Here is a 26,175-nt window from a genome sequence, read left to right on the forward strand (position 1 = left end):
ATGGCTTGGAAGTCTTTGCCACTGATGGAAGCCCCTCCATTGGCATGTGTGCAGGCGGGGCTGCCAGCATGTGGGAATATGGAGCGCTGTGGCAGTTGTTGTCTCACTACAAGAAGTTGTGGAGACTAACCACGTATATCCAGTACACAGATCAATTACTGTAAGATTATACTTATTCCGATGAGATGAACTTTGGATATCCTACTTGAGTGACCTTTTGTCTAAATTCAGGGGTTAAACCACATTCCTAATTGGTAATTGTCAGGACGAAGGGTTTCGACTCGAAACGTTGACTGCTTCTTTCAACAGATGCTGCCTGACCTGCTGAGTTCATCCAGCTTTTTTGTACGTCTTCAAAAGATGATGCTGCAAAAAGGCAGCATCCATCATTAGGGATCCTCATCACCCAGGGCATGTCTTCTTCTCATTGCTACCATCATGGAGGAAGTACAGAAGTCTGAAGACACATACTCAGTGCTATAGGAACAACTTCTTCCCCGGCACCATTAGACTTCTGAATGGACAATGAACCCATGTGCACTACCTCACTCAGTTTCCTTTTCTTTGCTATCTCTTTGCATTACTTATTTAATTTGTATGCCCACAAGACAATGAATCTCAGACTTGTATATGGTGACATATATGTACTTTGATCATAAACTTACTTTGAACTTTAAAGTCATCTCAGATGATTTTTACAGATTCAATGCCTTCACCCTGTTCCACTCACTGTGAGTGGATAATGCCCTTTCCAATCAAGGAGTGAAATATGTTGTTATTTCATCAGCAGAACAAGGATCGTGGGTGCAGAAGTCACAGAAAATGGAATTAAATTGTTTAAGGTAAATTTTGTATATTAAGGTAATTTATAGTTTTTATCATTATGTATTGCAATGTACTGCTACTTCAAAGTTAACAAATTTCATGAAATGTACCGATGATATTAAACTTGATTCCGGTTCTGATATGATTCATCTCGTTGCATGCATTATGCAAGGTTTGATTACCAAATCTTGAACACATTAATAAGTCACTTTTAATTGACTCAATCAACATTCAGGCTCTGCCACTGTGTATTTCCAAACTGATTACCATCACAGAGCCTCCCATCTGACTTTATGCCAGATACCTCTTAAAGCACAATGTGAAGCTGATGACTCACTCTCTGCATTTTTCAATTAATTCCATTCATTCAAATGCTCGGCCGGACTTAGTTAGATCTTCCTCACATTAATCATTTCCTCCACTCATCACTGATTCCTATCAATCATCTTGCTGATGTTTCTGATGCACATTTATTAACTCTCTGCAGCTTCACTGCACAAACGTTTCATTCTCCTCTGATGCGATGTCTGTGCCATAATGTTATAATTTTCCTGTTTTTCTCCCATAAGCCACTGAAGATTATTATTCTTTCAATTCTTCAGAGGAAGTTTATTTTACATCTCTAAACTTACATTTCTTTACTCAATGCATTTTGCCCATTTATTGATGCTTTTAATCTCACTAACTTTCACACTCTATTGGGGAGGCTAGTATCCATGACGGAGCTGACTGACTTTATAACAATCGGCAGCTTTTTCTGCTTCCGTGGTATCAGAAAGCAATATAACAAAATTTGTCGCAATTAACCAGTTCTTGAATTAATGTATTTAAAAAAAATCTTTTTGCAACTCAGTGGCCTCACAAACTATATGAAACAAATAGTATTATTTATTAGTGTTTGCTTAAGTCCTGGAAACAGGCAACCATAAAATGTCAGAAACACTTTACAAAAGAGAAGGAAGCAATTGTACAGTGGTGCTTGAGAAAGAGTTACCCAACCAAATCCTATCATCATAGTTTAAAGTTCAAAGTAGATTTATTATCAAAGTATTATAAACTCTGTATGTATAAAGTGGACACAGAGTGTACGTTTGTGGTCTTCTGCTACAGTAGCTCATCCATTTCAAGGTTCAATGTGTTGTGCTCTCCTGCACACCACTGTTGTAATACGTGGTTACTTGAGTTACTGTCACCTTCCTGTCAGATTGAACCAGTCTGGCCATTCTCCTCTGACCCCGCTCATTAACAAGGTGTTTTCAACCACACAGCTGCTGCTCACCGCACGTTTCTTACACCATCCTCTGTAAACTCTAGACACTTTGTGCATGAAAATCCCAGCAGATTAGAAGTTCCTGCAATGCTCAAACCACCCGGCTGGCACCAACAATCATTCCACGATCAAAGCCACTCAGATCGCATTTCTTTCCCATTCTGATGTTTTATCTGAACAATTGAGCCCCTTGCCTACATCTGCATGCTTTTATGTGTTGAATTGTGGAGTTCTTGAAAAACAGTCTATAGGTTGTGGAATCAGTTCAGTGTTGAGGTGAGTGAAGCTATTCAGAGGCCTGATGGATGTAGGGAATACCTGTCCTGAACCTGATGGTGTGGGACCTGATGCTCTTGTAACTCCTACCTAATGATGATAGCAACAAGAGAGCATGGCTTGGATGGTGTGAATCCTTGATAACGGATGCTGTTTTCTTGTGTCAGTGCTCCTTGTAGATGTACTTAATGAGGGGAAGGGCTTCTCCTGTGATGAACAGTGCTATATCCAGCACTTTCTGCAGTCTTTTCCATTCCTCAGCATTGGTGTTTCCATACCTGATTGTGATCAACCAATCAGTATATTCTTCGTTGTTCATCTATAGAAGTTTGCCAAAGTTTTAGATGACATGCTGGATCTGTGCAAACTTCTAAGAAAGTAAAAGTGCTGTCATGCTTCTTTGTAATCTTCCAGCACCATGTCCTTAGTCTTGGATGTTATAGTGTGTTATATATGATTAGTAAGGGAGAAGATCAGTGCAGACGTGCAGTATTATCTAGGCATGACTAATCATGCTGTTGAACTAGAATCAATTTCGGTTGAACTAAGGAATAGCAGTCAGAAGTAAATTTTGATAGGAGTTATTTATAACGCACCATTTAAATAGGTTAAAAACTGGGCATGGCATAACTCAGGATATTAGAGGTGTGTGTAATTAGGGAATGAAGAATTTGGGCAGTACAGTAGTGTGTTTACCACAATCACTTTACAGTGCGAGCAGTCACCCATCAGTGTTCAGTTCCCACTGTAGGGAGTTTGTACATTCTCCCCATGACTATGTGGGTTTTCTTTGGGCTCTCTGGTCTCCTCCCACGTTCCAAAGGCATAGGAGTTAGGGTTAGTGGGTTGTGGGTGTGCAACGTTGTTTCTGGAAATGTGGCGACAGTCATGGTTGCCCCCAGCATTTTGCAAATGCTGACGCAAATGATGCACTTAGTTTTGATGTTTCGATAAACATGTGACAAGTAATGGACAGGAAAAGTTCTAAAGGGATATGGACCAAACACAGGCAAATAGGATTAGCTCAGAAAGTCAGCATGGGCCAGCTGGGCAGAAGGACCTTTTTTCTACTCTGTATAACTCCATGACTCTAGGGAAGCTTGCAAACTTGTCCTTTTCTTTAAATCCAAGTGTCTAATCTCTTGCACATTATCACTGAACTCCATGAATCCTGTTATACAATTGCTTTTCTCATGGGAATAATACAGGCTGCATACCCGTGCCATGTGATTACAAACAGCAGAAGACATATTTTCTCATTACCTGTCCTTTCAGACTGTGAGAGATCTTGTTTTCTGCTGCTAATTTGTTATACATTGTTTTTCTTTTGGTGTTCTTGCTCTTAAACAAAGTGGAGCTTTTATTCGGAAACTATCAGCAGGGCTGTTCTTAGCTAACACAGCAACTGCAAGCTTTTATCTTCATCCAGCTACTCTTTGTAAATGTGTGACTGGGAGCTGTTAACAGTATGAATCACCCATTCACACTTTGAAACAGATTGCTCTCACAGCAAAAACATACTTCTGATAATGAAACTGTCCCTAAAACTGGCTAGAACTCCAGAAAGATCATACATGATCTTTAACATCTGGATATTCAAGATTCAAGTTCAAATTGAATATCATTAGATCTTTTAGATCAATTAATGGAGATGAAGATGGAGATGGGCTTTTAATTTAGTTCAAGTTTATTGCCATTCAACCATACACACATATACAGCTAAATGACACATCATTCCTCTGGGCTAAGGAGCGAAACACAATGCATACAGTCACACACAGCACATATAGTCACAAAATAATATTGGCACGTCCTTGATTGTCATTGCCTGAATCAAAATCAGTATAATATTGCTGGCATATGTCATGAAATTTGTTGTCTTTTCAGCAACAATACAGTGAAATGCATAACAAAAGAAAAAAATGTATTCTGGTAAATATTTAATAGTTAAATAAGTAGTGCAAAGTATAAATGAAAAAGTAGTGAGGTAGAGTTCATGGGATCAATGTCCATTCAGAAGTTGGATGGTAGATGGGAAGAAGCTGCTCCTGATTGGTTCAGTCTTCTCTACCTCCTTCCTGATGGTAGCATTGAGAAGGGGGCATGACCTGGGTGGTGGGGGTCCTTATGATGGACTCTGCCGTTTTGAGGCAACACTACTTGAAGATGTCCATAATACTACAGAGGCTAGTGCCCATGATGGAGTTGACTAAGTTTACAACTCTCTGCAGCTTATTTCGAATCTGTGCTGTAGCTCCATCCCCCTAAACTAGACAGTGATGCAGCCACTTAGAATGCTCTCCACTATATATCTGCAGAAATTCGCAAGAGTTTTTGGTGGCATACCAAATCTCTTCAAATTCCTAATGAAAAATAGGCAATGTCATGTCTTCTTCATAGCTGCACTGATATATTGGGTCCAGGTTAGATCCTCAGAGATTTTGACACCCAGGAACTTGAAATTGTTTGCTCTTTCCACTTTTGATCCATCTATGATGATCTGTCTTACCATTTATTAAGTCCTCAATCAGTTCTTTGGTCTTACTGTTGATGTACAAGGTTGTTGCTGCAGCACCACTCAACCAGCTGATATACCGCATTCCTGTACGCCATCTTGTCACCATCTGAAATTCTAGCAACAATAGTTGTATGATCAGCAAATTTATAGATGTACTTGAGCTGTTGCTGTCCACAGAGTCATGGGTGTAGAGAGAGTAGAGCAGTGGGCTGAGCACACATTCCTGAGATTGACAGGCTGACATAAAGTGCGAGTTTGTTTATCTCATGTACATCAAAAGCATGCAACATCAAATACGATATCCACATTGAATTTACTCTATGTAACTCAATCCACATTATCTATTTTATAAGCAGAGGTGTGTGTAGCAATGTTGTTTAAGTTCAAGTCTAATTTTAATTGTCATTCATCCATACACTTGAATACAGCCAAGTGAAATAGCTTTTCTCTGGGGCAAGAATCAAAACACAATACCAACAGTCACACACTGTAATGATAGCAGAAAAACATACGATCACAAAAAAAATGTCTCAAATCCTGAGAGGCATGGCCTATAGATCGATGGTGCATGGTCATGCTTCTGCAAGAACGAGCAGCATTTCCTCACCACACGCTAGTGCAGATGAATGCAGTCCAACTTACCTTCCACTTAGTGAACACTGGAGAACAGCATCACCAGGAAGGGCCAGTCCCTCCACAAGCATGCATTCCAAAGACCCGCAAGGGCCTCTGTACTCTCACACACCACCTCCAGTTTCTTCTCTCCTGTGTGGCTGCAACAGATAACACCATGTTAAGATGGCCTGGTCCGTGAATCAACTGAGGCCACGCAGATCCCCTTCCATTGGACTTGCCAATGAACCAGGGTATGCAGTATTCTAAAAAGAAAGATTATTGAATCACTGATGCATTTTACTGTATATTTTGATGTATATGTGACAAATAAAGCGAATGTTTAATCTTTGTAGGATTTTCAAACCCTTTCACACAATTGGTAGAAATAGGAACTTGCAAACTCAGAGTCTAATGACTGTGAACAATTAGATCTGGTTTATGCATCAGATGGAAAAACCACCCTTTAGGTTATGACATATGTGTCCTTGGGATGGCTCAAAATAATTAGAACTCAAGCAAAACTCCTAGCGCAGAAGGCTGAAGTACTCTTAGGCCAAGGGAATCCTACACTGAGGTACTCCTAGGCTGAGGTACACCTGAGCTGATGTAATCCTAGGTTGAGATACTTCTACGAGAAGGCACTTGTAGACTCAAGTACTCCTCAGCTGAGGTTCTCCTATTCTGAGATAATCCTAGACTGAGGTAATTCTAGGCTGAGGTACTCCTAGACTGCGGTAGGTAATCCTAGGCTGAGGCATTTGCAGGCTGATGTAATCCCAGACAGAGACTCCAGAGTTGAAGTGATTCTTGGCTGAGGCACTCATAGGCTAGGCTGAAGTACTCCTAGGCTGCAGTACCCCTAGGCTGAAATAAGTTGAAATAGGTTGAAGTAATCCAAGGCTGTGGTACTCCAAGACTGAGGTACTCCGAGTCCGAAGTACTCCTAGGCTCAGGTACCCTTGGCTGAGGTAGTCCTAGGCCAAGTTACTCCAAAAATGATATACTTATAGAGTGAGGTAATATGACCCTACTATCTCTTCAGAAGTTTATATACTTCTATCAAATCCCCCTTATTTTTCTATGCTCCAGGCATTTGTCAGACATATGTGGAGCGTTTGTTGCCTCTGGGCCTGTATTTGCTAGAGTTTAGGAGAATGATGGATTATCTCATTGAAGCCAAACAAATATTGAAAGGTCTGGATAGAGTGGATGTGGAAAGGACATTACCTATGGTGGGGGAGTCTAGGACCCAAGGGCATTTGAGTCAATCCTCTTGAGCTGGCACTACAGACAGGCTTAAGGGGAGGGTCAGATCAATCTTCTTCCCTTTTCTTCTTTCTCAGCTGTTTTTTTTCACTTCCCAGGTCAGACAGTTCTTTGCCATGAGATAAGACCATAAGATATACAGTATTGTGCAAAAGTTGAAGCCACATATATATATAGCTTAGGTATAGCTTAGTGGAGAGACAGTCAAAGTTTCGGGCCAAGACCTTTCTTCAGGACTGGGAAGGAAGGGGAAGATGCCAGAATAAAAAGTGGGGGAGAGTGGAAAGAGGCTAGCAGGAAGGTGGTAGGTGAAGCCAAGTGGGTGGGAAAAGTCAAGGGTTGGTGAAGAAAGAATCTGATAGGAGGGGAGAGGGGACCACGGAAGAAGGGGAAGAAAGAGAGGACACAGGGAGAAGTAATAGGCAAGGTGAAATGTCAGAATTGGGAATAGAATGAGTGGGGAGTTTGTTTATTGGAAGGAGAAATCAATAATACCATCAGCAATGAGGAAAAACTTCTTCACGCAGAGAGTGGTGAATCTGTGGAATTCTCTGCCACAGGAAACAGTTGGCCCAGTTCATTGGCTATATTTAAGAGGAAGCTAGATATGGCCCTTGTGGCTAGAGGGATCGGGGGTATGGAGAGAAAGCAGGTACAGGGTTCTGAGTTGGATGATCATTCATGATCATACTGAATGGCGGTGCAGGCTCGAATGGCCGAATGGCCTACTCCTGCACTTATTTTCTATGTTTCTATGTTTCATGGAGGAATCACAGACGGAATATAAAGTGTTGCTCCTCCATTCTGAAAGTGGCCTAATCTTGGGACAAGAGGAGGCCATGAACTGACACGTTGAAACAGAAATGGGAATGGGAATTAAAATGATTGGCCATTAGGAAGTCCTGCTTCTGGCTGCTGGAACTGAAGTGCTCGACAAAGCAGTTCCCTGATTTACAACAGGTCACATAGATGACCTCTGGAAGGGCTACCTGGGGCCCTGAATGGAGGTGAGGGAGCAGGTGTAGCACTTAGGCCGTTTGCAGAAGTAAGCACTGGGAGGGTAATGGGGATGGATGAATATAGAAAGGAATTGTGGAAGGTGTAATCCCTGAAGAATGTGGAGAGTTGGGGTGGCGGGGTGGAAGTGATAAAGATGTGCTTAGTGGTAGGATCCTTTTGGAGATGGCATGAAGTGTTGGATGCAGAGGCAGATAGGGTGGAAGATAAGGACAAGAGGAACTCTGTCACTGTTCAGGCAGTGGGAAGATGGAGTGAGCATGGACGTTCGAGAATAGAGGAAATGGGGGTAAGGGCAGCAACTATAGTGGGGTCATGACATATGTAAGTGACGATAAACCTCGACTGTGTGGGAAGGGTGCAGAGAGAAGGGAATCATGGTTTGGAAAAGGGGAAGGGAGAGGGGAGGGGAGGGAGTAGGAAGCACCAGAGAGACATTCTGTAATAAACAAAATGTTTGGCATCAAATGACCATGCCTGGAGTCTCTGGGCTGGATATGTCTGCACCCACACCTCCCCCCCACCTCTAACACTCCTTCTCTGTCACCCGTCCCACACCCCTCCCATGGCTCTCCACCCTTTGCTCCAGCCAGATTTATTAACTCATTCTCCGCTCCACATTGACAAATGCAGTACTCTGCAAAGGATGCGGGCATCCTAGCCATATGTACAGTATGTTCCAAAGACCTTCACTCAGTACTGTAGGAAATGAATTAGGCCATTTGAACCATTGAGTTTGGTCTGCCATTCCAATATGCCTGATTTATTATCTCCCTCAACCCTATTCTTTTGTGTTCTCCCTGTAACCTTTGATGCCTTGACTATTCAAGAACCTATCAAACTCCGCTTTCAATATACCCAATGACTTTGCCTCCACAGCCATCTAGGCCAATAAATTTCACAGATTCAGCACCCTCTGGCTAAAGAAGTTCCTCTCATCTCAATTCTAAAGGATGTCCTTCCATTCTGGTCTGTGTTCTCTGATCATAGACGCCCCATTATAGGAAACATCCTCTCCACGTCCACTCTATCTAGCCCTTCCAAACGTTCGATAGCTTTCAAAGAGATCCCTCCTCATTCTTCTAAACTCCAGCGGGTATGGCCCAGAAGTGCTTCTCAAATATTAGCCCTTTCATTCCCAAGATCATTCTTCATGACTCTCCTCTGGCCCCTCCCCAATGCCGGCACGTCTTTCCTTAGGAAAAGGGGGCCCAAGTCTGCTCACAATACCTCCTGATGAAGGGTCTCAGCTCAAAATGTTTAACTGCTCATTAATTTCGATAGATGCTGCCTGACCTGCTGAGTGCCTGCAGCATTTTGTGTGTGTTACAATGCTCCAAGCGTGTTCTGAACATTGACTATAAAGCTTCTAACGTGATGGCAATTAGATTGAGCAGTGACTGCAAAATACTTTGAGGATTCATGTTCTAACCAGGGGTCAGATTTCCATGGTAACACAGTGCCTAGCACATTTTTGTGCAGCTTTAATAAACACATAAACCAGAGTGCTACGTGGAAAATTGAAAATCCCAATCTGTGAATTGGGCCCAGCAAGGGAGACCTGCATTGGTCAGGTTCGACCATGGATGTTCGTCATAGCTGTCTAGATATGCAAGCCAGGGCAGTACAATATGGAGAGCAAGCTCATATGAATATAATTGTGAAGAAAGCTCAGCAATGCCTCTATTTCTTTAGGAGTCTTTGGCATGTCAAACATCTATAGCTGTGTAGCGGAGAATGTATTGACTGGCTGCATTGGGGCCTGGTATGAGAACACCAATGCCTTTGAATAGAAAATCCTACGAAAGGTAGTGGATTCAGCCCAGTACATAATAAGTAAAGCCCTCCTCATCATTGATCACATGTACATGGAACGCTGTCGTAGAATAGCAGCATCCATCATCAGAGATCCTCAATACCCAGGCCATGCTGTTGTCATCAGGTAGAATAAAAGAGCCGCAGGACTCACACTGCCACGTTCAGGAACAGTTACTACCCCTCAACCATCAGGCTCTTGAATAAAAGGGGATAACTTCACTCACTTGTCCATCCATTGAGATGTTCCCACAACCAATGATCTCACTTTAAGGACTTTATATTTTGTTTTCTCATGTTCTCGTTACTTATTGCTATTCATTTATACTTGCATGTGCAGTTTGTAGTCTTCTGGTTGATCTTTTGTTGATCCTACTAGAGTTATTATTCTATAGATTTGCTGGGTATGCCCACAAGAAAATGACTCTCAGGGCTGTACGTGGTGACATATTTGTACTTTGATAATAAAATTTACTCTGAAATTTTGAACTTTATCTTTGAAGCTTCCCCTCTCCATGCATCTGATGAACCCAAATGAACAGAGGGGACTGATGCAGTTTGGCACCAGCAGAATCGCAGGGGTCGCCAGTCAGCATTGAACTCAATGTAGGACTAGCTTAGAGACCAGATTTTTTCCTTCAGGGTTTACTCCTGAAGCCTTCCCCATGAGTGGGTGTAACCACAAGGTAGCGGAGGTTTGAGGTCCGAGTTTTCCTTCCCCTAGAGGATCTGCCAATCACAGCTGATGAGCCCCATCTGCACAAGGTGACTGATTATAAGACACCAGTAACCTGTCTTTGCCCTCTCTCCTTTCGTTTGAAACGGTTCTGCTGGGCTTAGTAACTAAGCAACATGTGAGGGCCATGAGCTGGACTTGTTTGTCACAGGCTATTTGAGATGCATACCATTCGGAGCTTGTCCCAGCTCTAACAGCGATAAGGAACTATTAAGAAAAGAGCAAGAGTCCATTCCTTTTGGCAACATTTATTGTTGAACTTTGCACGTTCCTCTCTGCATTGATTTGACTTAGAAGTGTGACATTAACTTCACGACTGTGCAAAAGACATGCAATAATGAAATGTAGTTCAAACACAGTCCACTCAATGGCCACTTTACCTAATAATACGGCCATTGAGTGTACGTTAGTGGTCATCTGTTACTGTAGCCACTCAGTGTCAAAGTTTGATGTGTTGTGCATTCAGAGATGCTCTTCTGCATACCACTGTTGAAGCGTGTGGTTATTTGAGTTGTTGTCGCCTTCTTGTCAATTTGAACCAATCTGGCCATTCTCCCCTCTCATGTACAAGGTATTTTTGTCCACAGAACTACCACTCACTGGACTTTTTTAAAAAATTTCACACCATTCCCTGTAAACTCTAGAGAATTTTCTGCATTAAAATCCCAGGAGATCAGCAGTTTCTGCGCTACTTAAACCACTCCAACAGGTTCCAACAATCATTCCATGGTTAAAGTCACTTAGATCACATCATCTAGCCACTAAGAGTAAATGCCTTATGTAATCTAAATCAAACATTCCAAGTATTATCATAGATAATCAGGAGTGAAGGGAGGCTGAGTGGTGACTTCATTGAGGTTTATAAAATCATACGTGACATGGAAACGAAGGGCCTGAGGCACCGTTGTGGATCCCTACCACCAATCCCACTATCTGTTTCACCTTCTACCATCAGGAAGGAGATATACAGGGGCATCTGAACTAGAACTGAGAGACTGGGTAACAACTTCTTCCCTCAGGCTGTGAGACTAGGGGATCAGCTATTCTGGAATGTGTGTTCTGCAATGAACCGGAACTGATTAGAGCTGTAATGGCTGAAATTCCTGGAAGCAATTCGGAAGGCACAGGATATATACATCCCAAAGAGGAAGAAGTATTCTGAAGGTAAAATTGCACAACCATGGGTAACAAGAGAAGTCAAAGCCAACGTAAAAGCCAAAGAGAGGGCTTATAATAGAGCAAAAATTAGTGGGAAGTTAATAGGATTGGGAAGCTTTTAAAAGCTAAGAGAAGGCAACTAAAAATTGCATTAAGAAGGTAAAGATAAAATACAAAAGTAAGCTAGCCAATAATACTAAAGGGAATACCAGAAGTGTCTTCGGATACATTATAAAAGAGAGGTGAGAGTAGATATCGGACCACTGGAAAATGATGCTGAAGAGGTAGTAATGGGGGACAATGAAGTGGCAGATGAACTGAATAAGTATTTTGCATCAGTCTTCACTGTGGAAGGCACTACAAGTTCCAGGTGTCAGGGGTCATGAAGTGTGTGAAGTTGCTATAACTAGAGAGAAGGTTGTTGGGAAACTGAAAGGTCTGAGGGTAAATAACTCACCTGGACCAGACAGTATACACTGTAGAGTTCTGAAAGAGGTGACTGAAGAGATTGTGAAGGTGTTAATAATGATCTTTCAAGAATCACCACAGAAACATCTTTTTACCAGGCGTCTCTCGAGATGTGTACCGTTAGCCCCTCACTGGCAACCACCGGATTCAGTGTCCATATGTCAAGGGTAGATATGACTTGGGTCCTGTCAAAACCATGAGGCTGGGATATAACTTACTGCTGCCAAGCAACCGCTTGGTGGCAAGAAATAACAGACTGTCCACTGCAAACAACTATGAAGAAAGTATATTTATGAATGTTAACTTAACCAAACAGTTATTAAAGAAAGAAAAAGACAAAATGGCCCATCATAATTGAACAGTCAAATGTGCACGTAAGTTGGAGCTCATTGTGAAGTTGTCTTTAACTCATATGCTGGATTCTCGTTCTGCTTGAAAGCTCACACCACCTTCCGAATGTCGCTGGAAATCCATCTCGAACAAACAGGCTCCCCCACGGGAGTAGAGATCCCTCCTCCTTGAAGCCATTCATCTTCACAAAGCACTTTGTCCAACTGGGACAGCATCTTCAGCCTCCTTCCCTCATGTCTTCTCCCAGTTAAACCCAAAAACACTTCGACTCACTCCAGTGTTCATCAGAAAAACATTTCCGCCCATCGTTCTCCTGAACCTTCTCCCAACTCCACCATCCTGATTGGCTGACACAACATTCTTAAGTTGAACAGCAAAGCCTCTTATCTTAGCTCAAACCCAAAAAGGCTGAAAACAGAACAGACTGCTCTGACAGAACTGCTAAAATGAAATACCTACAGCATAGCAGTAAAAATCTTAACCAGGGTGTTACACTAGATTCTGGAATGGTTCAGGACCTGGAAATTTTCAAATTTCACTCCACTCTTGAAGAAGGAAGAGAGGCAGTACAAAAGAATTAATTAACCTAGGCCAGTCTAACCTCAATGGTTGGGAAGATGTTGGACTGTTATCTTAATGGAGAGAAAATACAAAAAACTGGGCACAAAGGGATTTGAGAGTCCTTATGCAGAATTTTCTAAAGGTTAATTTGCAGGTTGAATCTGTGGCGAGGAAGGTAAATGCAATGTTAGCATTTATTTCAAGAACACTAGAACATAAAAGCAAGGATGTAATGTTGACACTTTATGAAGGCCTCATTGGAGTATTGTGAGCAGTTTGGGGCCTCTTATTTTAGAAAGGATGTACTGAAACTGGAGAGGACTCAAAGGCAGTTCACAAAAATAATTCTAGGATTGAATGGCTTGTCATATTAAGCACATTTGATGGTTCTGGGCCTGTATTCATTTGAATTCAGAAGAATGAGGGCTGACCTCATTGAAACCTATCGAATGGTGAAAGGCTTTCCTATGGTGAGAGAGTCTAAAAACAGAGGACACAGCCTCAGAATAGCGGGCATCTATTTAGAATGGAGATGAGGAGGAATTTCTTTAGCCAGGGAGTGGTGAATCTGTGGGTCCAAGTGTCTATGTATCTTTAAATAAAGAAGTTGGTAGATTCTTGATTGGTCAGGGCATGATGGGATACAGGGTGAAGGCATGAGACTGGGGCTGAGAGGAATATTGGATCAGCCATGATGAATTGGCGGAGCAGATTCAGTGGGCCAAATGGCCTAATTCTGGTCCTATATCTTATGGTCTTTTGGTCTAATGAATACCCTGCCACCACTGTCTCATCACTTGGACATTGAGCCGTTTATGGTTTACTGTTTACCTGTGTTGTGCACTACAAGCACTTTGCATTATATTTTATTAAATTATTGGTGGTAATATTTTGTGTGATATATGTATTGTGGGTGCACCGTGGCCTGGAGGGATGTTATTTCCATTTGGTTATATGTACGTACAGTCAGATAACAATAAACTTGAACTTCAACTTGATAAGGTGAATGGTCGCACCTTCTACTCCATGGTAGGGGAGCCTATAACTGCCCTCCCGTCCATGGAGGACATCTTCAAAAGGCGATGCCTCAAGATGGTGGCATTCAGCAGGAAGGATCTTCACCATCCATTACGTGCCCTCTTCTCATTACTACCATCAAGGAGGATGTACAGGAACCTGAAAACACACACTCAGTGTTTTAGGAGCAGCTGCTTCCCCTCCACCATCAGATTTCTGAATGATCCATGAGCCTATGAACAGAACCTCGCTCTTCATCTTTTGTTAAATCTATATTTTTTATTGTATTGTAGCGGTGTGCTACAAACAGCGCTAAAATTACGACACGGAGTCGGTAACTGCAGTCGAAGGAAAAACTTTATTCGAAAACTTCAGCCTCACTTTTAACCGGCCCCCCATGGCGAAGAGGCTCCAAAGCTCTGTGCTCGCAAACCCCCGTAGGCTATCTAATTGTGAGTCGGTTCGCATACGCTAGGAAATGAGCCGCCACATAACCCCCCCCCAGAACCGGCGATACACCCCCCAATGTCCACAGCCTGGGCCAGAACCTGCTTGGGAGGTCGGCCTCTGCGCCGAGGCGCCGGAAACTCGGCCGGTTGCGCCAGGTCCACATGGGCCGGCTTGAGGCGGTCCACCGTGAAAACCTCCTCCTTCCCCCCAACGTCCAGCACGAACGTGGACCCGTTGTTCCGGAGCACCGTAAACGGCCCCTCGTATGGCCGCTGCAGCGGTGGCCGATGCCCGCCCCTTCGTACAAACACAAACTTACAGTTCCGTAGGTCTTTGGGTACGCAGGTCGGGTGCCGCCCATGCTGTGAAGTGGGTATGGGGGCCAGGTTACCGAGCTTCTCGCGAAGTCTGCCCAGGACTGCAGCGGGTTCTTCCTCTTGCCCCCTCGGGGCTGGTAGGAACTCCCCGGGGACGGCCAGGGGCGCGCCGTATACCAACTCGGCCGACGAGGCGTGCAGGTCGTCCTTGGGCGCTGTGCGGATGCCGAGAAGGACCCAGGGAAGCTCGTCCGCCCAGTTGGCTCCTCGCAGGCGGGCCATGAGGGCCGACTTCAGGTGACGGTGGAAACGCTCCACTAGCCCGTTCGACTGTGGGTGGTAGGCAGTGGTGTGGTGCAGCTGAGTCCCCAAAAGGCTGGCCATAGCTGACCACAGGCTGGAGGTGAACTGGGCGCCTCTGTCGGAGGTAATGTGGGCTGGTACACCAAAGCGGGATATCCAGGTGGCGATCAGGGCTCGGGCGCAAGATTTGGAGGTGGTGTCGGTGAGCGGGACCGCCTCTGGCCATCTTGTGAACCGGTCCACGATAGTCAGGAGGTAACGCGCTCCGCGCGACACTGGCAGGGGGCCCACGATATCCACATGAATGTGGTCGAAACGCCGGTGGGCGGGATGGAACTGCTGCGGTGGGGCTTTGGTGTGCCGCTGAACCTTGGCCGTCTGGCAGTGCATGCACGTCCTGGCCCATTCACTGACCTGTTTGCGGAGTCCGTGCCAAACGAACCTGCTGGAAACCATCCGGACAGTTGTCCGGATGGAGGGATGCGCCAAGTTATGAATGGAGTCGAAAACACGTCGCCGCCAGGCTGCGGGGACGACCGGACGGGGCTGGTTGGTGGCGACGTCACAGAGTAGGGTCCTCTCACCTGGGCCCACGGGGAGGTCCTGGAGCTGCAAACCAGAGACTGCAGTCCTGTAACTCGGAATCTCCTCATCTACCTGCTGTGCCTCTGCCAGTGCCTCAAAGTCTACCCCTTGGGAAAGGGCATGAACGGTAGGGCGAGAGAGCGCATCCGCCACGACATTGTCCTTACCCGAGACGTGCCGGACATCCGTTGTGTATTCAGAGATGTAGGACAGGTGGCGTTGCTGGCGGGATGACCAGGGGTCGGATGCTTTCGTAAACGCAAAGGTAAGCGGTTTGTGGTCCGTGAACGCGGTGAAGGGCCGACCTTCTAGGAAGTACCTGAAATGCCGGATTGCCAGGTAGAGCGCCAACAGTTCCCGGTCAAAAGCACTGTACTTGAGCTCGGGTGGCCGCAGGTGTTTGCTGAAAAACGCCAGGGGTTGCCAGCGACCTGCGATGAGCTGCTCCAGCACCCCACCGACTGCCGTGTTTGATGCGTCCACTGTGAGGGCGGTAGGGGTGTCCATTCTGGGATGTACTAGCATTGCGGCGTCAGCCAAAGCTTCCTTCGTTTGAACGAAAGCGGCGGCAGACTCCTCGTCCCAGGTAATGTCCTTGCTCGGACCCGACATCAGGGCGAACAGGGGGCGCATGATCCGGGCAGCTGAAGGGAGGAAGCGGCGGTAGAAATTGACCATATCTACGAATTCCTGAAGGCCTTTGACCGTGGTGGGTCGGGGGAAGTGGCGGACCGCATCTACCTTAGCGGGCAGAGGGGTTGCCCCGTCTTTAGTAATCCTGTGGCCCAGGAAGTCAATGGTATCAAGTCCGAACTGGCATTTGGCAGGGTTAATTGTAAGACCGTACTCACTCAGTCGGGCGCAGAGTTGACGGAGGTGGGACAGATGCTCCTGACGACTGCCGCTGGCTATGAGGATGTCATCCAAATAGATGAACGCGAAGTCCAGGTCCCGTCCCACCGCGTCCATTAACCGCTGGAACGTCTGTGCGGCATTCTTCAGGCCGAACGGCATGCGGAGGAACTCGAAGAGGCCAAACGGGGTGATGAGAGCCGTCTTGGGGACGTCGTCAGGATGCATCGGGATTTGATGGTACCTCGGACAAGGTCGACCTTGGAGAAGATCCGGGCGCCGTGCAGGTTTGCCGCAAAGTCCTGAATGTGCGGCACAGGGTAGCGGTCCGGTGTGGTAGCCTCGTTCAGCCTGCGGTAGTCGCCGCACGGTCTCCAGCCCCCCGTCGCTTTGGGCACCATGTGCAGGGGGGAAGCCCAGGGGCTGTCGGACCGCCGGATGATCCCCAATTCCTCCATTCTCTGGAACTCCTCCTTCGCCAGTCGGAGCTTGTCCGGGGGAAGCCGCCGAGCACGGGCATGGAGGGGTGGTCCCTGTGTCGGGATGTGGTGCTGTACGCCGTGCCTGGGCATGGCTGCTGTGAACTGCGGTGCCAGAACCGATGGGAACTCCGCCAGGACCCTGGTGAAGTCGTTGTCGGACAGCGTGATGGAGCCGAGGTGAGGGGCTGGCAACTGGGCCGCGCCCAGGGAGAACGTCTGAAAGGTCTCGGCGTGTACCAGTCTCTTCCTGGGCAGGTCAACCAGCAGGCTGTGAGCTCGCAAAAAATCCGCACCCAGAAGCGGTTGGGCTACGGCGGCCAGTGTGAAGTCCCACGTGAACTGGCTGGGGCCGAACTGTAGCTGCACCTGACGGGTGCCATAGGTCCTTACTGTGCTGCCATTCACGGCCCTCAGGGGGGGACCCGGTGCCCTGCTGCGAGTGTCGTAACTTGTCGGAGGTAAAACGCTGACCTCAGCCCCAGTATCGACCAAAAAGCGGCGTCCCGACCTGCTATCCCACACATACAGGAGGCTATCCCGATGGCCAGCCGCCGTAGCCATCAGCGGCGGCTGGCCCTGGCGTTTCCCGGGAACTTGCAGGGCGGGCGGCAACGGCGGGCTTCTGCGCCCCACCGCTGGTGGTAGAAGCACCAGTGGTCATTGGGCCGGGGGTTAGTGGGCTCTGCGGCCGGGCCTGGACTGGTTTGCTGCCGGGAGCGTGGCTGGGTGATCTGTGCGATGGACGCCCCGCTCACCTTTTTGGCGTTCCACAGCAAGTCCGCCCGGGCTGCCACCTTCCGGGGGTCACTGAAATCCGCGTCGGACAGCAGCAGGCGTATGTCCTCGGGCAGCTGCTCCAGGAATGCCTGCTCAAACATGAGGCCTGTGTGCCCCTCGGCCAGAGACAACATCTCGTTCATTAAAGCCGATGGAGGTCTGTCGCCCAAGCCATCCAGGTGCAGTAAACGGGCAGCCCGCTCACGCCGAGAGAGTCCGAAAGTCCTGAGGAGCAGAGCTTTGAATTCCGTGTACTTGCCGTCTGCCGGGGGCGACTGTACGAACTCCGCGACCTGGGCAGCTGTGTCCTGGTCGAGGGAGCCCACCACGTAGTAGTAGCGGGTGTCTTCTGAGGTGATCCGGCGAACGTGGAATTGGGCTTCGGCTTGCTGGAACCATAGGTCCGGGCGCTGTGTCCAGAAACCCGGCAGTTTCAACGAAACCGCATGAACAGAGGCGGCGTCGGTCATTTCTGGTCCAAAAATCGTTTGGACCGTCGGGGTCACCAATTGTAGCGGTGTGCTACAAACAGCACTAAAATTACGACACGGAGTCGGTAACTGCAGTCGAAGGAAAAACTTTATTCGAAAACTTCAGCCTCACTTTTAAGCCTCTGTCAACCGGCCCCCCATGGCGAAGAGGCTCCAAAGCTCTGTGCTCGCAAACCCCCGTAGGCTATCTAATTGTGAGTCGGTTCGCATACGCTAGGAAATGAGCCGCCACAGTATCTTATCATTTTTTATTTATTGCACTCTCTGCAATAAAACAACAAATTTCATAAGAGAGTATGGCATGAAAATAGACCTGATTCTGATTCTTTTGAGTGCTTTGGTGGGTGAAAGTAGGTGGTTATGAATGAAATTTGTCATAATGCTAGAATTGAAGGAATTGTGCTAGAGGAGATTACAACCATGGAGATTCACTTCATCAGCTCATTTATTTGGAAGGACACAACAGAGTCTATAACTCTACCATAGGCGGTCCCAAGCCCGGCTGCGAAAGAAGGAAGGTTGTGTATGGGCCAGCAGAACTATCCGGTACAAACTCAGAGCTACAGAAACACCAATAGAAGCTCCAAACACCGCATCCCTGGGAGAGGAAGAACCTTTGAAAATGGGGACAACTTGAAAGACTGGCCCAGGAAAGAGGACTCTGGTGAGATGCCATCAGCAGCTTATGCTCCTGTTGGCCAGAAAGAACAACAGTCTGTGAATCAGTGAATTCAAGTGAATTAAGGATAGCGGAAGCAGATAGGCCCATTGCATTTGTTCTTGTGGTGCACTTGGGGATGAAGGCTGCCATTTTGTAAAGACACTCTGTTCTCCATTTTGTGAGCTTAAAGTGTTTGGCTTGATCAATGTTCTAAAGAAGACACAGCGATGCTCCAGGTAATCTACTGGACTGGAGATCATTTCCAAATAAGAAGTTATTTGTGAGATGTTCTTTGGTTGGATATAACATGCAGGTTTTGACTGTTGGAATTAGTATCTATTCTGCATGAATCCAGCTTGTTGCTGATTGAGAACAAAGAGCCATAATTTATTGACTGTCACTTGATGGGAAGAGGGCAATAAATGGATGCTGGTTTGGAGCAGAGCCAATAACAAGATGTTAAAGGTCAGGCACATGACGAGTGGCCAAAGACACTGGAATGCAATATTTGAATTGATAAGGAAGGAATATAAATGTAGACGCTTTGTGTAGACGAATTGGCAGCAGTAACTTTGAAGTATGACCATTGCAGATACAAACGTGAGCGACCCTGCATGAAACACATGGCGAGTGAGTCGGTACGAGGAACGCCTGGCCAGTGTAAACTGCTTTGTCTGGGTAATACCTTTGCTATTCTTTGACTATTCAAGGGAGTCAGGGATACTTAGCAGGTGTGTTCACAAGGTATTTAATGCTTCAATTCACGTACTTGTTAGTTTAAACAATAAAGATACTTGGAGGGAAATACAGATTCCTCTCACTGATCATTATTACAAGGGGTAATCCTTGAAACATCTCAATAGGGGTGATGAGTTTAAGTGATAATACAAGAGCAATAAGAAAAGAAAACTCTCAACTTCAAAGACAGGCAACTTCTGGATGCATATTATTTCAGCTCCCCCTCCCCTTGCCACACTGTCCCATCTGTCCTCTAACTTATTCACTGCCAAAGTGAGGCCAAGCACAAGCTGGATGTTCCACCAACACTTGGTGTTCATAACACAGTGCTAAGAATATAAACACAAAACATTCTGCACGTGCGGAAAATCCGGAGTAACACATACAAAATCAATTTATCTAACTTCTGGTAATATTTTCCCGCTCCCCCTTCCCTCTACTTCCATCCTCCACATTAACTCTCCTCCTACCTCTTTTCTCCTCCTCAATTGCTTATCACCTCCCTCTGATGACCCTCCTCCTTCCCTTTCTCCAATGGTCCACTCTCCTCACTTATCAGATTCCTTCTTCTTCAACATTTACCTTTTCCAGCAAAATCACCTTCCAGATATTTATTTCATCCCCCCCATCCTCCACCCGCCTGGTTTCACCCAGCACCTTCAAGCTTGGCTCCTTTCCCAATCCCTCCGGATGTTTGTACGATCTAACTGCCATGTCAGATAGATTGAAAAGGCAGGATGTCAGGATAGGACAGGAGAGGAGAGGAGGGTTGGGCTGTTTCTACTCACTGCTCTGCGATATTTGTGCTGAACCGAGGCTGAGGCTATGGGTTTTGTGTCTATCGGCTCACTTTTGTTCTGAATGCTATTTGCTCATTTTCTTATTTGTATGATTTGTTTCTTTTCTTCACATTGGGTGTTTTATGGTCTTTTTTTTTTTGGGTTCTTCTGTGTTTCTTTGTTTTGTGGCTGCCTGTAAGGAGGTGATAATAAATGTACTTTGTACCTTCTTATTCTGGCTTCTTCCCCCTTTCCGTTCTAGTCCTGATGAAGAATATAAGCCCAAAACATTGATTGTTTATTCCTTTCCACAGATGTTGCCTGACCTGCTGAGTTCCTCCAACATTCTGTGTGTGTTACTTTGTGTACTTGGTAGGAGTATTCCAGGTAAACCATAGTACCATAGAACCATAGAACATTACAGCACAGAAATAGGCCTTTTGGCCCTTCTTGTCTGTGCCGAACCATTTTTTTGCCTAGTCCCACTGACCTGCACCTGGGCCATATATAGAAACCCACACCCCTACCTGGAACCTCCTACTCCTTCTGTCTACCTAGGTTCTCTGTATTCTTATTCATTCTACACTCACATCCCTTCCCCAGCACCACCACCCTCACAATCCTCCATTATTGACAATTTATGACTAGTCACCCAACCCCATCTCGTTTCAGCACCTACACTATCCACCTGGAGTTCCTCTTCCCTTGGCTTGCCTTCTTAACCCTTTCTCCACCTGACACCATCCTCATCCCTCTGTTTCTGCCAGTTACACACCAGCTTTTCTCTCTGCCGTCCCCTTTGGCATCTTCCTACTGCCCGCACCTCACCCGTTTCCAATTGTCACCTGCCAGCATCTGCCTGACCCCCTCACTCTCACTTCTTTGTGCTGGGTATTATCCCTCTACACTCTCAGTTCTGATGCTGTGTCCCAATCTGAAGCATTGTCCATCCTTCTGTTTCCATATGCAGTACTGTGCAAAAGTCTTAGACGCATATATATAGCTAGTGTGTCTAAGACTTTTGCACAACACTGTAGTTGGCAACATGGAGCAGAGAGCAAGTTTGTAAATCTGGCAAGGGCAAAGGATTTTGGGAATGGTGAGGGTAGTGTGCCATGGGAGTGGTGTGGGACAGGTGGCAGAGAAGGGATGCCACGGCAGGGGATGGCACGGGTGCAGACACACCCAGCATTCAGACACCAGGCAAGGTCATTTGTTTCCAAACAATTGGTTTATTGATCATTACAGGATCTCTGTCTGGTGATTCTCACTCCCTCCCCTTTTCCTTCCCCTTTCCCAACTGTGATTCCCCTCTCCCTGCCCCCTTCCCACTCTCAGTCCACAATAGAGACCCGTATTAGAATCAGGTTTATCATCACTCACATTTGTCATGAAATTTGCTTTTTTTTGCATCAGCAGTACAGTGCAATACATAACATTATTATAGTACTGTGCAAAAGTCTTAGGAACCCTAGCTTGGTGCTTTCATCTTCAACACAGTACTGTAGATCTCCCAAATTTTTCACACAATTGGAACAGTGGTTAAGAAGGCATATGGAGTGTTGGCCTTCAGTTGAGGGATTGAGTCTGAGCCACGAGGTAATATTGCAGCTTGGTTTTGGGTCTTCAGGTTCCTGTGCTAGCTGTCTGATGGCAGCATTGAGAAAAGAGCATGTGCCGAATGGTGGGGATGATGATAGATGCTACCTTCCTTTTGTATATGTTCTTGATTGTGGGGAGATCTGTATCCATGATGTAACTGGGTGACTCCACCATTAGCTGTAGCCCTTGTGTTCCTTTACACTGGAGTTTTGATACCAGGACATATTGCAACCAGTCAGAGTGCTTTCCCCCATAGATATGTCAAGGTTTTTGAATCTTCGAAGACATGTTGAATCTCCTGAAACCACTACATCTCAATGGTAGCTCTAAAATGGTTATACTGATAGGGCAGTAGTTAGCGCATCCTCTTACAGTGCCACTTAGTGAATGGAGATGTACGTTCTCCTCATTACCATGTGGGTTTCCTCCAGGTAATCTGGTTTTCTCCCACATTCCAAAGGGTTAGCGTTGGTGATTTGTGGATATGCTCTGACAGTGCCAGAAGAATAGCAACACCCAGCACAATCCTTGCTGATTTGATTCGACACAAACAACACATTGCGCTGTATTTTATGATGTACCCGTGATAAGTAAAGCTATTCTTTAATCTTCAAATGTCCTTGACCGACAGAATCAGAATCAGAAACATGAGAAAATCTGCAAATGCTGGAAATTCAAGCAACCCACACAAAATGGTGGAGGAGCTCAGCAGGCCAGGCAGCATCTATAGAAATGAATAAACAGCTGATGTTACAGGTGGAGACCCTTCAGGTTCAGAGTCACTTTGTTGCCAGTACATGAAACATACCAGAAGTGATCGCAGTTTGGGGCCAAGCATAAAACACAGGACAATACCCTAACACAGTCAGGGTATTACCCCTGACTGAGTTTTGTTGAGAAGCTGGGTAGCTCCAGGAAAGAAGCTTCAGAGATGATGTGTACTCCTGGTGGTGGTGGGCTTGTAGTGTGTCAGTGATGGTAATTTGGTGAATAGGTGACTGCTAGGGAGGGTGGAGTCAGCAGTAATTTTTTCACACAAAATGCTGGAGGAACTCAGCAGGCCAGGCAACATTTCCAGAAAAAAGTACAGTCGACGTTTCGGGCCAAAACTCAGTCCTGCCGAAGGGTTTTGGCCTGAAACATTGACATAACTTTTTTCTATAGATGCTGCCTGGCCTGCTGAGTTCCTCCAGCATTTGTGTGTGTTGCTTGGATTTCCAGCATCTGCAGATTTTCTCTTGTTAGTAATTTTTTTTTCAGCTCTTTTCTTTGATCTGGCAATGAACTGGTCTTTAAGTGTCAGAGGCAGACAGCCGATGATCCTTTCCTCTAAGTGTAGCAGTCATGACAACCTGGACTTGGAGAGGGAGGATATGGTGGGAATCCAAAAGAGGTGGTCCCAAGACTCTCAATGATGGCTGAGTAAAAATTCATCAGGATAGTCCCGAGATGCTAAGTTTCCTACACCGGTGTAGGATGAACAATTCTGTTGGGCTTCCCTCGTGATGAGGGTAGCACCCTACCTACATAAAACAGGAATCCAGTTATCAAAGGCTGGATTACCTCAGCAATAAAACTGTAGCATTGTCCCCATTTGGTGATTATGTGTACTTCATAACTGCTGGCAACCATATCCTGATAAATATGTCAGTACAGATTTCTCAGAATTGGAATCACTGGCATATGTTGTGAAATATGTTGCTTTGCAGCAGCAGTAAATTTCAATATGTAAAAGAATCTATAAATGACAATAAGAAATAATATATAGGGCAGCATGGTAGTGTAACAGTTAACGCAGTGTGATTACAGTTCAGGGATTCAGACCCAGCATCCTCCGGAATGAGTCTGTGCATCATCCTGTTGCATGCATGTGATTTCTCCGGGTGCTGTGGTTTCCTCCCACAGTCCATAGGTGTACTGGTTAATTGGTCATTGTACATTGTCCCATGATGTGGTTAGGGTTAATTTAGGGGTAGTGTTGAGGATTGCTGGTTGGTGTGGCTCAAAGTAAATAAGTAATGCAAAAAGAGAGCAAAATCTAGTGAGGTGGTATTCGCGCGTTCATGATCTGTTCAGAAATCTGATGACGGAGAGGAAGAAGCAGTTCCTATAATGTCGAGTGTCTGCCTTCAGGCACCTGTACATCCACTCTGATGGTAGCGATGAGAAGAGGGCATGTCCTTGCTGATGGGGGTCCTTAATGAAAAAAGCCACCTTCTTGTGACGTCAAAGGAGTCCTCAATGGTGGGGAGGCCAGTGCCTATGATAGAATTGGCTGAGTTTGCAACTCTCTGAGCTTTTCTCCAGAGTCAATGATATAGTCCATAGTCCACAGAACAAGCATGAAAAACATTATTCCAGGGTCAGGATTAATTGTTGCATGTTTATTTTGTTTATTTACCAATACAGATCACAAACACATTTCAATTGTTCTCAACTTTTCAATAAAACCTGCTCAAATCACATGTTTCATGACTGACTCTCTTCACTTTCACTGCAGCCCTATGGGACTCTGTGCTCACCTCTGGGTCCACCTGTTTGCATAAAACCATTGGAAGGGAAGCTTGATAATCCGGTTTGGTCGGAAGACTGCCAGTAGGGAAGGCTGCTCACCACTGAGCATGTTCACCTCTCTACATCGTTTCTGCTTCATGTGGATTTAGATGAGAATAGATGCCTTTTGTTTATCCACGGAATTTACCTTGGACAATTTAATTCAATTTTCTGTGACTTCTGCACCCACAATCCTTGTTCTGCTGATGAAATAACAGCCTGTGTCACTCCTTGATTGGAAGGGGCATTATCCACTCACTGTGAAATAGAACAGGGTGTAGGCAGTGAATCTATTGATTGCAAACCCTGGACAACTTCAAAGCTCAGAGTAAATTTATTATCAAAGTACAGGTATGTCACATGAGATTCATTTTCTTGCAGGCATTCACAGAAGAGTACAGAAATACAATAGAATCAATGAAGAACTACACACAAAGATTGACAACCAATGTGCAGATTAGCCCAAACTTCAAAACTGCAAATACAATAAATAAAAAATAGTAAATCAATAACACTGAGAACATGAGTTGTGGAGTCCTTGAAAGTGCACCTGTAGGTTGTGGAATCAGTTCAGTGTTGAAGTGAGCAAAGTTATCCACTCTGGTTCAATATTGAGGGGTAATAACAGTTCCTGAATCTGCTGGTGTGCAACCTAAGGGTCCAATACCTACCTTCTGATGGAAGTAGCATGGGAAGGGCAAGGGCAGGATGATGCAAGTCTTTGATAATGAGTGCTTCTTCTCATTCCAGAAATACATTGCAGCACAGGCACTTCCAGCTAATGAGCCTTGCTGCCCAGCAAAGCACCTAATTAACCTGAGCCTAATCAGAGGACGGTTTACAAGGACTAACTACCCTACTAACCCATTGTGTTATTATGTTTGTATAATAAAGAACTTCAATTCCCAGTGGGCAACGTGGGTGGTTCACCCAGAACCAGAAGCCTCAGTGCAGAGCTGGTCACACGCATTCCCTGTTGAACAGTGTTGAGTAATTAAATGTTCTAGTGTTAAACCTACACCGAGTTTGTCTTTATTAAGAATAAACATAACATGGTGTCAGAAGACTGAACACAGAGAGTAAATGAATACCGAGTGTGACTGAGAAAGGGATGCTATATTTCGACAGAGGGAAGCTGCTGGCCAGAGAGCGCATTGTATCCTGAATTCAGATGAGAGGCCGAGAGTTCCCATCATGGATAACATAAATCCTCTTGTACCAATGCAGCTTACCAGCAATCTAACAGGTAACTGGAAATGCTTCAAACAGCGACTCGATATATATTTAGCAGTTTGCGGAGTGAGAGGGGCTGATGAAGAATTGAAAGCGTCTATCCTTTTGCATGTAATTGGTGAGGATGCTTTGGACATCTATATAACAGCTTTCAAATTGATAAGACAGCCTTTACATTACACATTCTGATAACAAAATGTAAGGAGTATTTTGTTCCCAGTAAAAGCATCACATTTGAAAGATACAAGTTTTTTTCCTGTGACCAGAAACAAGGCAAGAGCTTCAACCAATTCAGCAGACTACACACACTGAAGTCCTGTGAGACTGGAGATTTGAAAGACTCACTACTAGTTAGAGACAGAATAATTTGTGGAATCCCAGATAATGGACTCGGAGAAAGATTGCTCCAGAAAAAAGATTTGAGATTGGAAGAGGCTGGGAATATGTGTAGGGCAGCAG

At 45.4% G+C, this 26,175-nt stretch overlaps 1 long non-coding RNA gene across 1 annotated transcript in view; it reads left to right on the forward strand.

Moving 5' to 3' along the window:
- The window catches only part of LOC132405023 (uncharacterized), a 173,463-nt gene extending 147,753 nt beyond the window's left edge, over nucleotides 1-25,710 (forward strand). The window contains exon 3 of the long non-coding RNA XR_009515735.1: nucleotides 25,612-25,710. This is a non-coding gene — a long non-coding RNA (uncharacterized LOC132405023). The remainder of the gene's footprint in view (nucleotides 1-25,611) is intronic.
- Nucleotides 25,711-26,175: the final 465 nt, after the last annotated feature.

The sequence above is a fragment of the Hypanus sabinus genome, chromosome 14 (assembly GCF_030144855.1).
Source record: "Hypanus sabinus isolate sHypSab1 chromosome 14, sHypSab1.hap1, whole genome shotgun sequence".
Taxonomy (NCBI): Eukaryota; Metazoa; Chordata; class Chondrichthyes; order Myliobatiformes; family Dasyatidae; genus Hypanus; species Hypanus sabinus.